This window comes from Lampris incognitus, chromosome 17, assembly GCF_029633865.1.
Source record: "Lampris incognitus isolate fLamInc1 chromosome 17, fLamInc1.hap2, whole genome shotgun sequence".
Classification (NCBI taxonomy): Eukaryota; Metazoa; Chordata; class Actinopteri; order Lampriformes; family Lampridae; genus Lampris; species Lampris incognitus.
The window spans coordinates 14,002,922-14,015,334 of NC_079227.1; positions in this window are offsets into that span (position 1 = coordinate 14,002,922).

The following is a 12,413-nucleotide window of genomic DNA, read 5'->3' on the forward strand; positions in this document are numbered from 1 at the left end:
AGGGGGTCGGGCAAGGGGCCTGTGATTTCCTTCAGGTGGGCCAACACCAGTCTCTCGAAGGATTTCATGACCACAGACGTTAGGGAAATGGGCCTGTAGTCATTCAATCCTGTGACACAGGGTTTCTTAGGGACCAGAATGACAGTGGAGCTCTTGAAGCAGGAGGGGACTTCACACAGCTCCAGTGATCTGTTGAAGATCAGTGTAAAAATGGGGGCCAGCTGGTCAGCACACACTTTAGCACAGACAGGAGGGTGACACGCCATCTGGGCCTGGTGCCTACCTGGTCTTCTGTCTCTCGAAGAGCTGACGCATGTCCTCAACATAGACCCTGACTGTGGGTGGGGGATCGGTGAGGAGGGGAAGTGGCTGGCAGGGAGTGCAGTTGGTTGTGTATTGTGGCCAGAGACGCTGAGGGGTGTGGAAGTTTGCTTATCAAACCTGCAGTAAAACCCATTTAAGTCGTCAGCCAGTTGATGGTTCCCTGCAGTGTGGGGGGATGGTCTCCTGTAGTTGGTAATGTCTTTCCAACCTCTACATACTGATGCTGGGTCGCTGGGAGAAAACCTGTTTTTCCAACTTTTCAGAGTAGCACATTTTTGCAACACTGATCTCCTTTGTAAATGTATTCCTGGCTTTGTTGTACTGGATCCTATCTCCACTCCTGTAGGCTTCCTCTTTGGCCTGAGGAAGCTGCCTGAGTTTAGCTGAGAACCAGGGCTTGTTGTTGTTAAAGATGCAGATGATTTTGGTGGGCACACATGTCCTCACAAAAGCTGATGTAAGATGTCACCATGTCAGTAAGTTTGTCCAGGTCTGTAGATGCGGCCTCAAAAACGCTCCATTTAGTGCGGTTGAGGCAGACCCGGAGCTCCAGTTTTGACTCATTTGTCCACTTCCTCACAGTTTTAACCACAGGCTTTGCAGATTTTAGTTTCTGTCTGGTGGTTGGGATAAAATGAATCCGACAGCAATCAGAGAGGTGCAGGGCTGCACAGGGGACAGAGCGATAGGCAGTTTTGGTAGTTCATGGCTGAGGTTTGCTTTGTTAAAATCCTCAAGGATGATGAGTAGGGCGTCTGGAAATTTGCTCTCCATATTTGTCATTTGATCAGCCAGGTATTTAAATGCCTCTATAACACAGGCATGGGGTGGGGCTTATTTTTGCCTGTATGGTTTCATTTCTGTTGTAAAGCACTTTGTAACATTGTTTTAGTAAAGTGATACATAAATAAAAGTTATTATTATTGCTCTCTTCATCGACCACAAACAAGACTCCACTCAGTCCAGATTGAGATACTCTATTGACCTCCTGGCCCTTACTCACTATTTCTTGAGGAATTTGGAGAATGTATCTCGGGCCTTGTTACTCATTCTGATGAGATTCAAATTCTTTGTGATTTCAATATTCATCTGAATAAGGCTGCTGATCCTGTAAGTAAAGCCTTTCTGGTGCTTGTTGATATTTTTGGGTTCACTCTTTACAAAATTGCTATAAAAATAAAGTTATTATTATTATTATCATTATTATTATTGTTATTATCTAAATGTACCAGACCAATCTTTAACATGTGAAAGAAAACTAATATGAAGCATTAAGAGTTATAACTTATTCATTCATTGTGTATTATTATCTTTAAACATGGCCAATAATCCAGGTAAGGAAGTCAACAAAAAGTTTAATCAGTTCATCTGGACACAACATTTTTTGAGATAAACGTTTCATCACTCATCTAAGTGACCTCTTCAGTCTAAACTGACTGCAGGTATCCCCACCCTTATAAGCAATACAGTGGCATAATGACCGAAAACAACGATCAATTTGAACAACCCCTAACCCTCTTAATAGTACACACTGCCTTTGTAGCACTGGTTAATGGTCATGGCAATTTGCATGTGAAACTGATCATTGTTTTCAGTCATTATGCCACTTCATTGTTTATAATGGTGGGGATACCTACAGTTAGTTGCATCTGAAGAGGTCACTTAGATGAGTGATGAAATGTTCCTCTCTCAATAAATGTTGTGTCCAGATGAACTGATTCAACTTTCTGTGAGTGTGTATTATTGTGTATCTGTCTTTCTATACCATGTTGGTAAAGTCTCTGTTAACCGGGGTTGCAAGGCCCAAACCAGAATGCCGACACAGACAGACTCAAGGCAGGGTTCCAGTAAAACAAGTCCTTTTAATGCCAGACAAGACGGAGAGCCGGTTGAGCAAGGAGCAGACAGGGAACACTGAGTCCAGGGCAAGATTGCACACGGGAGGGGGTCCTTGACCAAACTGGGAATCATAAAGGCAAGCGGGGATCCACAGAGACAGACCAAGGACCAGAGGCAGGGGGTAGACAGAGCAGACTGGATAAGCTGGCACTACGATCCGGCATAGTGGATGTGGTAAGGCTGGGTTTCTAAGGAGTAGGGTTGATTGCAGTAGATGAGACGCAAGTGGTGGAACTCTGCTCTGCCTGCTGCACACCTGCATCCAATCCTGAAGCACACATACACACAGGAGAGAGAAACTAGGGCAGGGGGATTGGCCAAGATAAGGGAGACAATTAGGGAGACTGGGATGAAGAGGGTGAGTCCTAGGAGGACAGCTGTGACAGTCAGTTCCTGGGGTTTGGAGGGTATTATCTACAGTTTGTCAATGGCTTCTCCACATTAACAGCCCCTCTTTACCCCCTTATCTCTGGGGACTCTACTATGAAGAAGAGAGGGAGAGAAGTTCTGGGTAAAGGACTGCACTTTTGTATGGATGACTGAGTGTGGGGAGGCATTTTGAAACCTGAGAGAACAGCTGACCTCCGCCCCAATACTGGGCTACCCTGACTACAATCTGCCATTTGTGCTACAAACTGATGCTTCAGGTGAGGGGCTGGGTACTGTGCTGGCACACGTCCAGGATGGGGTTGAGAGGGTTATCACCTATGCCAGCAGGGACTTATGCACAGCAGAGACACGATATCCTGCGCACAAGCTGGAGTTCCTCACTTTGAAGTGGGCAATAACAGAACTGAGAACTTACAACTTGTATGGCTGTAACTTATCAGTCCTCACAGATAATAACCCCCTCAAGTATTTGACAACGACATCTAAACTGGATGCTACGGGTCAGAGGTGGGTGTCCCAGCTGTCGACATTTGACTTCAATATCCAATACTGTCAGGGGCAAAATAATGCCAATGCAGATGCCCTTTCTCATATGACTAACACGGAGGTCTCATGAGCTCTCCAATCCTGTCCTCAGAAGGTGAGAGACAGAAAGCAGGGGAGTAGTAAGACAGATGTTTTCCCAGGAACGGAAGTTCATGATGGTGACCAGATGTTCAGTTAGACGGAATTTGATCCCACCCACATGCTAAAGCCCAGTGAACCTTATTAGGATGTGGGGACAGAGTCACTACCTCCCATCACAAAACAAGAGATTCATGCAGGACAGAAGGAAGACCCTCTCATTGGCTCAGTTCTATATTACAGGAGTTTGAACCACAAGCCAAGCTGAATTGGGAGGATGGGTGGTGGAAGGCCTGTGCATCTTTTTTTAAAAGAATAGAGGAGGTTAGGGATCAGGGATGGTATCCTGTACCACTGGTTTAAGTATTGTCAAAGTGGAGCAGTGGAGCAGTTCATCCTGCCAGAAAAGCTCATGTGTCAATAAAGACAGCCCTTCATGACGATTCTGGGTACCTGGAATTTGAAAGGACATTTCAGTGGCAAGAGAAAGGTTTTACTGGCCAAAGATGTTCGAGAAGATCAATGTGTGGTGTAAACAGTGTGAGAGATGCTGCCTCAGATAGACTCCCACTGCAGGCCTCAGAGCGCCACTGGTCAGCATCCACATCAGTGCTCCAATGGAGCTGATCTGTATAAACTTCTTGACCCCGGAGAAATCCAAAGGTGGTCATGAAAATGTGCTTGTTGTTACTGATCATTTTTCTCACTTTGCACAGGCTTACTCCACGAAAGACCTGAAAGCTGGCACAGTGACCAAGGTTCTTTGGAGGAATTTCCTCTCTCGCTTTGGTTTCCTGGAGAAGTTGCTTGCAGACCAGGGATGAAATTTTGACAGTGCAGTGGTTAAAAGACTGTACTGGCATAGTCAAAACACATACAAGCCCCTACAACCCGCAGGGCAATGGAACTATGGAAAGGTTCAACAGGACACTTATGGACATGTTGGGAACACCAGATGCCCCGTTGGCATGAATATGTGAATGCCATGACCCATGCCTACAACTGTACCCAACATGATTCAACCAGGTACATGCAATACTTCCTGATGTTTGGTATGCATCCCAGGCTCCCAATTGACTTGATTTTCAGGCTGTCCAACAAGAAGCCATGCGAGAACAGTGACTATGTTCAAACCCTCCAGGGTTGTTTGTTGTATGCATATGCCCAGACTAACCAAATGTCTTGGCATGCCAAAGACCAACAAAAAAAAGTACTATGACATAAAAGCAAAGAACAAAGTTTTCAAACCCGGAGGCGCAGTTTTAGTTAAAATATGCCATGTGGAAGGGCAGAAGAAATTGGGAGATATAGGTGGGAGACAAACCCCTACAGGTGGCACAGTGGTTAGCATGGTCGCCTCACAGCAAAGAAGGTCCTGGTTTCAATCCTCGGGTTAGTCCAACCTTGAGGGTCATCCCGGGTCATCCTGTGTTTGGAGTTTGCATGTTCTCCCCGCGTCTGTGTGGGTTTCCTCCAGGTGCTCCGGTTTCCTCCCACAGTCCAAAGACATGCAGGTCAGGTAAATCAGCCATACTAAATTGTCCCTAGGTGTGAATGTGTGTGTGTGTGTGTGTGTGTGTGTGTCGGCCCTGTGATGGACTGGCAGCCTGCCCAGGGTGTCTCCCTGCCTGCCGCCCAATGACTGTGGAGATAGGCTCCAGCATCCCCGCGACCCTGAGAGCAGGATAAGCGGTTATGGTAATGGATGAGTGGACAAAACCCTGTGGTGAAGAAACAACCTGGGATGCCAGTGTATGTGGTGTGGTCCGGGCATGGAGAGAGAGAGTCATCCACCACAATCTCCTCACAATGTATGTTTCTTCCAATGGAGTCTCTTCAGGAGGAGTTGAAAGAAGGTGAGGAGGCAGACTGGGAGGTAAGCTTAGCAGAAACTGAGTTGGGTGCAGAGGAAGATCTGCAGATGGAGAACACAGAGCAGAGCATAGGGGAAGCCCAAGTGAAAGGGGCAGACACGCAGGTGGGAGGCCAGGAGACCAGTGACCTGGTCAGTCGGAATGAGTCACAGCATGAGTCTGGTGCTCTTAGGAGAAATCCATCTAAGGAGAGACGTCCCCCAAAGAGACTGTCATTTGAGTGTCGCGTCTTCAGACTGAAGAGTGGCCAGCAAAGGATAGAAAGAGGTTTGAGACTGTGGCAGAAGTTTAAGGCAAGGAGAACAACAGGACATGGTTAAGCTCAACAAGTGCAGAGTGTTGACACTAATACATAGGCACCTTCACATAGCACACACACTCACAACATACACATAACACCATCTCACACATACACCACAAGTACTTTGTTGCTTTGGTATTTGTTAAATGTGGGTTTAATTCATCATTCCTCAGTTTGATGGCTGGAATGTCATCGATGAAAGAGGGGATAGATGTACGGCAGTTGTCTAAAGTTAACCGCTAAGTGGTGCGCTTGCCTTGTTTTGGTTCCTGTATAGCTGGCCATATGTATTAGTCAAGTCCTGTGCAGGACACCATACGTTTGCATTATCTTGCAAGGTAAGCTATTTTAAACGGCAGTCTGTAGCATCTATAAATATGAGGACAAAACTATCCATCAACCTAATTTGTTGATGGCATTAGTTTGTTAAGGGGTTTAAATATAGGGATTTACTGCTGCAGCCTAGTCCTCCCCTGAGGTATCCACTCGGCAGTGACACTATTTAACCCATAGCTGGGGGCTGGCTCATGGGCATCAGGGAATAGCCACACACCGGTGGGCCTGCGTACCACACGTGTAGGGGCCTCACCTCCTCTGAGTCCCTTGTAGTTCAGCCAGGGTCCAAGTTGTACCCAGTTACCGTGTGTCGATACGAGCAGGCACTACATAAGGCTTGCTGTTGGAGAGGCTATGTACTGGCAGGGAGAGACTTAGATACGATGTCAACTGTTGCACATTGGTATGGGCATATGCATGGTTCCCCCTCAGTTCAGGCTTGGGACTGAGAGAGACGGAGAGAAAGCTGTTATGTGAGAGTGCATTGATATTCATCACGCTTATCCTATTGTACACTGATTGCAGATCAGTCAGTAGAGCAGTGTGTCCTGTGGGTTGTTTATCACATCACCAGGGCACGAGTGGCAATATGTAGATGTAAACGACACTCTGCATCTAGTAGTGGTTACCAGATATTGTGACAAACAAAGGCACACTAAAACGGTAAAATTTGATTAATGTTCTTTTTATGCCCCTGTAATTTTCAAACATTTGCACAAATAGTGTGTGTGCACGCGTGCACATGTTTGTGTGTATAGCAATGATCTTTTGTAATCTAGAGGGGGAGACGAGCAGCAGCAGTAAATAAATAGATAAGTGCTCATTATGAAAATGAACTGGCACTCGGGTCTGTAATTTTTTTAAGCGCCACGGGACACCCAAAAGGTTGTCGACCTCTGTGTTAAGGTCTAAGGCACAGCTTGACTACTCACCACCCTACATTATGTCCTAGCTGGTTGAGACCTTGATCTTTATCATACATGTTTTAGTCATTGGCTTATGCTCCAGGTTCCAATTCGGAAATGGGAAAGATAGCTTCTAGTTCTTGTGACCCAAGCACCTGGAATCAACTTCAGCACACCCTGACGCTTGATACACTTGTATCTACTGAGCAATTTAAAAACCATCCATCCATCCATCTATTATTCAAACCGCTTATCCTGCTCTCAGGGCTGCGGGGGTGCTGGAGCCTATCCCACTAGTCATTGGGCAGCAGGAGGGGAGACACCCTGGACAGGCTGCCAGTCCATCACTGGACACACACACACACACACACACACACACACACACACACACACACACACACACACACACACACACACACACACACACACACCCCTAGGGACAATTTAGTACGCTTCACCTGACCTACATGATCTCTCTGAACTGTGAGAGGAAACCGGAGGAGTCCCTCGCAGATACAGGGAGAACATGATCCGGAATCACCGTATTTCAATTAGTTATTGTTCTAACTGATTTTAATTATGTATCTGTGTGTGTTATGTTTTTCTATTTTATGGTTATTTTGTGATATTGTTAACTTGGTGTCATTGCAAATGACTCGAGATTAAATAAAGGTCATGAATATTCTTCATACATGCTCATATTTACAGATGTTAATTTTATTTCCCTAAGTTAGAAATAAAGCCAAAGACGATTGTAACGAATTCGGGGGGGAGCCCGGCCGAACCGTCACAGCCGGGACGCGAACTCGGATATCCCGCACCGCGGGCGACAACGTTAACCAGTCGACTAAAGGGTCCGACTTTGGCTAACGGGTCTACTTATTCTTGTACGTTACAAGATAGTGTAGGGAATTCGGGGGACAACGCAACCACAGGAACTGCCGCGGCCGGGAAGCGAACCCGTAGCGCCCGCACCGCAGGAGACATCGCTAACCGCTCGACTAAAGGGTCAGACCCGCAAGCCAGCGGCCAGCGTGCCTTCTTATCCATGCACGTTACAATATTGCTCACCCATAGGCGTTAGGGAGCTGATATGCTGAAGCGCTTCCCGAAGGAGGGTAGTGTAACGACCACGGATGACTAGACTCGCTAGCCCTTGGCCAATGGGTCGGGCCCTTTAGTCGACTGGTAAACGTAATCGCTCGTGGTGCGGAAAATAAGGGTTCGCGTCCCGGCTGCCCCCTGAATGTGCTACAATATCGTCAGAGTATGTCAATTTTACTCAATAACGGAGAGAAGTTAAATTAATATGAATATTGGTTTGTTCAACTTCCAGTATACATCTCTAATGTGTCCGAGCATGTAGGTACCTACACCAGAGCGAACACTTCTTTTCAGAAACGTGACAAACGTCATATGGAATGATTCCGTTTTTATGGGTGCCAGCTCATATAGGTGAAAGGGAAATGAGAAGGTGGACCAACTTGCAAAAGAAGCTCCGAAATCAGATTGTGTTGTTCTTGCAGTTCCAATGGGCAAAACAGAAATCAAGTATTTTAGGACTTAAACCAAGAAAGAATGGCTAGGAAAACGGGAAAACGAGACAAATGGAAAATGTTTGTATTGAATATAGAGGCTGATAAGTATGTGGAGATCCACAGGAAGGAAAATGAAAGAAGGATGCTTGATAGATACAATGAAAAGACTGAACTCCACGCTATGCTTAATAAAAAGCTATAAAAAAAGACACCCCACTGGAAAATGTGACTTATTAGTAATAATTTTCTTTCTTTTTTTTAACCTGCGGGACAACTAGAAAATAATCTAAGGATGTGATTAGATAATAGCAGTAGGAGGCGTAAATGTTAACGCTCCAGTTGGTAGCAAATCACCAATCCCAAGAAGAAGAGAAAAATAAAACGAAGAACAAGACCCCTACCCCGGAAGTAAATTCCAAACCCCGTTGATCCATGCCAAACCCCGACCATGGATTATGTCTGCAGATTGGCAATGTGATGGTGATTCAGTCAGAGACCAATAACGAAGACCTCTGAAATTACTACTGTCTGAAAATGTCTTTTGAAAAACCGCGGAGATCGATTATTGACCATTCGTTCAGTGAAATATTTGAGGAGTTTGACAAAAGGATCGCAGAGTACGAGGAGGAACTTTCGCGTCTAAAGAAGGAAAACTATCTGCAAAGGAAGAAACTGGACGCTGTTTATAAACCTGAAGTACGGATATACAGATTAGGTATGTACAAGTACAAATGTAAAGTATTCTTATTCACATCATCGATATCATTTATTTAGCACAGTGTTTTCTGGAGTTGGATGAAAACATTGTGCCCGTGTTGAATCCAACTCTTCCTCTGCCTCCAAGTTGAGGAAGAGTTGCACACATGCAGTCATGTTTAGATTGAAATTCTGAAATATGTTTTCTTTTCAATGAAAGACATTAGTGTTGGAGGAAAGCTTCACTTTTTTGTTGCCTAAATAAGATATCATTAATAACATAAAACGAATTTCCTGTTATATATCTGCCAACGTGCAGTCCTGAATGCTTAATTTTTTTATATGAAAAAGGAAGTTATTTGAGCCTCATCTTCGCAGTCTTTCTCTTCTAAGAGATTGTGAAGGTTGTGTGATCATGAGGAGGAGTGAAGCATAGCCTAACTGGAGAATCAACTGGGTCAGAAATACTGTAAAATGATTGAAAGACTGTAGCTTGTCACTGACATTAATAAAACAAAGGGAATCTGACAAATTCTTCTGGAGTAACTGGTTTGTTGTAATGAGATCTTCTTCAGAGTTAAACAGAAACCCTTGATTGTTCAACAATGTACTCGTCAAGGACAGATTAGTGTTATTATACCTGCGTTCAAATAAAATAGACTTGCTTTATTTACTTTTTATTCTAAATAATACTCGTATGTGTGGAGAAGTAACGCCAAGCTAATAGGAACTGTTCGTTTTTGGAATGCAGACAATTTTGTAGATTTTCTCAGTTTCAGACCTACACATGAGAAGAAATGGGAGCCCCAGAATGAGAAAACATCCGGAAAAATAAAATTACAAATAGTGGTGAGGTTTTTAATGCTTTTGAAGCCAAATTATTTGAAATGCATTTTTTCAGAGTAGAAAAGCCTAAAGAAATGAAGACTGCAATGATCATATGGGTTCATAACTACTGTCCTCTGGTTATGATTGTTTCTCCACAGAAAATGAAAAAGAATCTGGTCAAAAGCTTTGTATATATTTGTATATTTAACATGTCAAAGACAAAACAGCGTAGATGATGCTTGAAATGCCCTTTAGCGAATAGTGCATTACCCTAATACCAGTTCGACCTCGATAAACACTGTTAACAGTTTACTGTTGCATTGCTTTTCACTGGCTTTGTTCTCCTCATGACATGTATTTATTTGCCTTATGTGTTCTGTGGAGTGTTTGTGTGTTTAAATGTTCCCACTGCTACACAACAACTGCCCCTCTGGGGACAAATAAAACCTACTTGACTCTCTGAAGCCATAGGTTAAAAGTTATTTTTACTCTTTGGATATAGTAATGACCTTTTTTTTATGGCAACGTTGCAAATAGAAGTTAAAAGTTTTGACCATGTGGTTGATTTGTTCAAGTGGCAAGGTAGAATCAAAGTATACCCCGAGGTTACAGACGGCTGAGGAGACATGGACAGAGAAAGTGTTGATTTCCATAGTGTAGATAGAAGTGTTGTGAGTTTGGTCTTCAGGACTTGCTATTGCTGCTCTCGTTAGGGGCATGTCACAGCGGATCATCAGTTTATATACACACACACACACACACACACACACACACACACACCCAGACGTAGCTTGGCATACGCAAACAAACACAAATATGCGAACAACTGCACACATATCCACATTTATTAAGGCAGGGCCTGCACATACAGAGCTCCTTACATACACCACACACTATTGACTATTATTACTGTTTTTTTATTTTATAGTTATTTTATTTCTATTGTTGCTGCAAAATTGAGGAACCGAAACACAAGAATTTTACTCTCTTATACTTGTATAATGGGATATAACAATAAAGGACCTGATCTTGAGTTTAGTTTCGGGTTGTTAGCAGCCTCACATGCATTTAGGGCATTCGTAGAACGACTTGAGAGGCAAGGTGTTGAGATATAGATTTAGATATAGGTATCTTTTAGTCAAGGAAGATCTGAAGGAAGCCAGTAGCAGAAAGAAGCATTTGGGTCCAGAAGAACCAGGGCACTAACTGATTCAGAGTCCAGGGCCATAAGAAGGTTGTTAAATCCTTTGACCAAGGCTGCTTTGGCGCTTTGATTGGGCCTGAAACCAGACTGAAAAGTTTATTAGACAAGTAGCACTCAAGTAATCTGTCCAGGAAGGAAAGATTGGAGAAAGGATAGTACTTTTCAGGAGAGTCGGGATCCAAATCAGATTTCTTTAGAATGGAGGTTATGGATGCCCTCTTTAGCAGACAAGTGGGCAGAGGATCAAGGGAGCGGGTAGAACATTTGCAGCTACACATTTGGAGACAATCGGAAAAGGGGAATCATGAAATTTATTTTATTTCATTGTTTATTTAGCAGGGACAATTCACAATACATATATTGTACCAGATATAGCTAAAAGCTAATGTTCATGTGTAGTCCCTGGGTGGAGGTCATTAGTGATGTGCAGGTTACAGAGATGAAAGATAATTTATAGCAAATCATAACCTTACACTTTGTGAGGTTATGATTACTACTACTACTACTACTAGTAGTTTATCAGTACATGAAATTTCCAACCAGACACTTAGTATCAATGCTGGCCAAATTCAGTGTCTCTTAGCTCAATGACTACAGACCAGAGTGTTCTTCAACCACATTTTCAAACTAAATTTAAAATGTTTTAGGGCACTTGCACTCTCTGATACTCAGGGGCAAAGAATTCAACATCCCTGCTGCCTTAACTAAGAAGCCGTTTTGCCCAAATGTTGTAGACAGAAATTTAACATAGCAGTCCCCTCTAGTGGAAGCTCTTGTTAACCTTGAGCCAGCACTACATATTGTTACAAAGTGTTTAAGTGGCGGCAGTGCTAGATTGTGAATAATCTTTTATAATAATATAACATTAGCCATAAACAAAAAATTTTCAGATGTCAAAGGATTATAGTTTATAATTATATTGCAATAATGGCTAGTTTTGTTTTTTTTAATCCATGATTTTCAATGCTTGCTTATACAGAAGTGGTTGCATTGATGTACTATATGTCTGAGACCAGGTTGTAATACAGTATGAAAAATGTGACAGTGTCATTGATTGCATGTAGTTTTGCTGTACTTATTTGATTCTTATAAATCTAAAATGAGCAAGCTTAAGATTTATTGTTTTTGAAAATTTTGTAATTTGTTTTTTGAAGTTTAGCTTGCTATCAACAATCTTGTTTTTCCTTTCAATAAAGCTTTTATGTATTGCAGTGTCTGTTGATTTTGGGGTGAGATTTTTCTGTATTGTGAATTTTTCTGTGGCTTTTTGTTAGGTGTTTGTGTTTGTTGAATTTGAAAATTAAAAAAAAGTAGGGCAAAGGACGAGGAGAGCCTGAAGAGGTGGAGATATGCACTGGAGAGAAGAGGAATGAAAGTCAGTAGGAGAAAGACAGAATACATATGCATGAACGAAAGGGAGGACAGCGAAATGGTGATTTTTTTTTTATTTTCTATTTTTAGATATTATATTGATCCATGTGGGGAAATTACGCT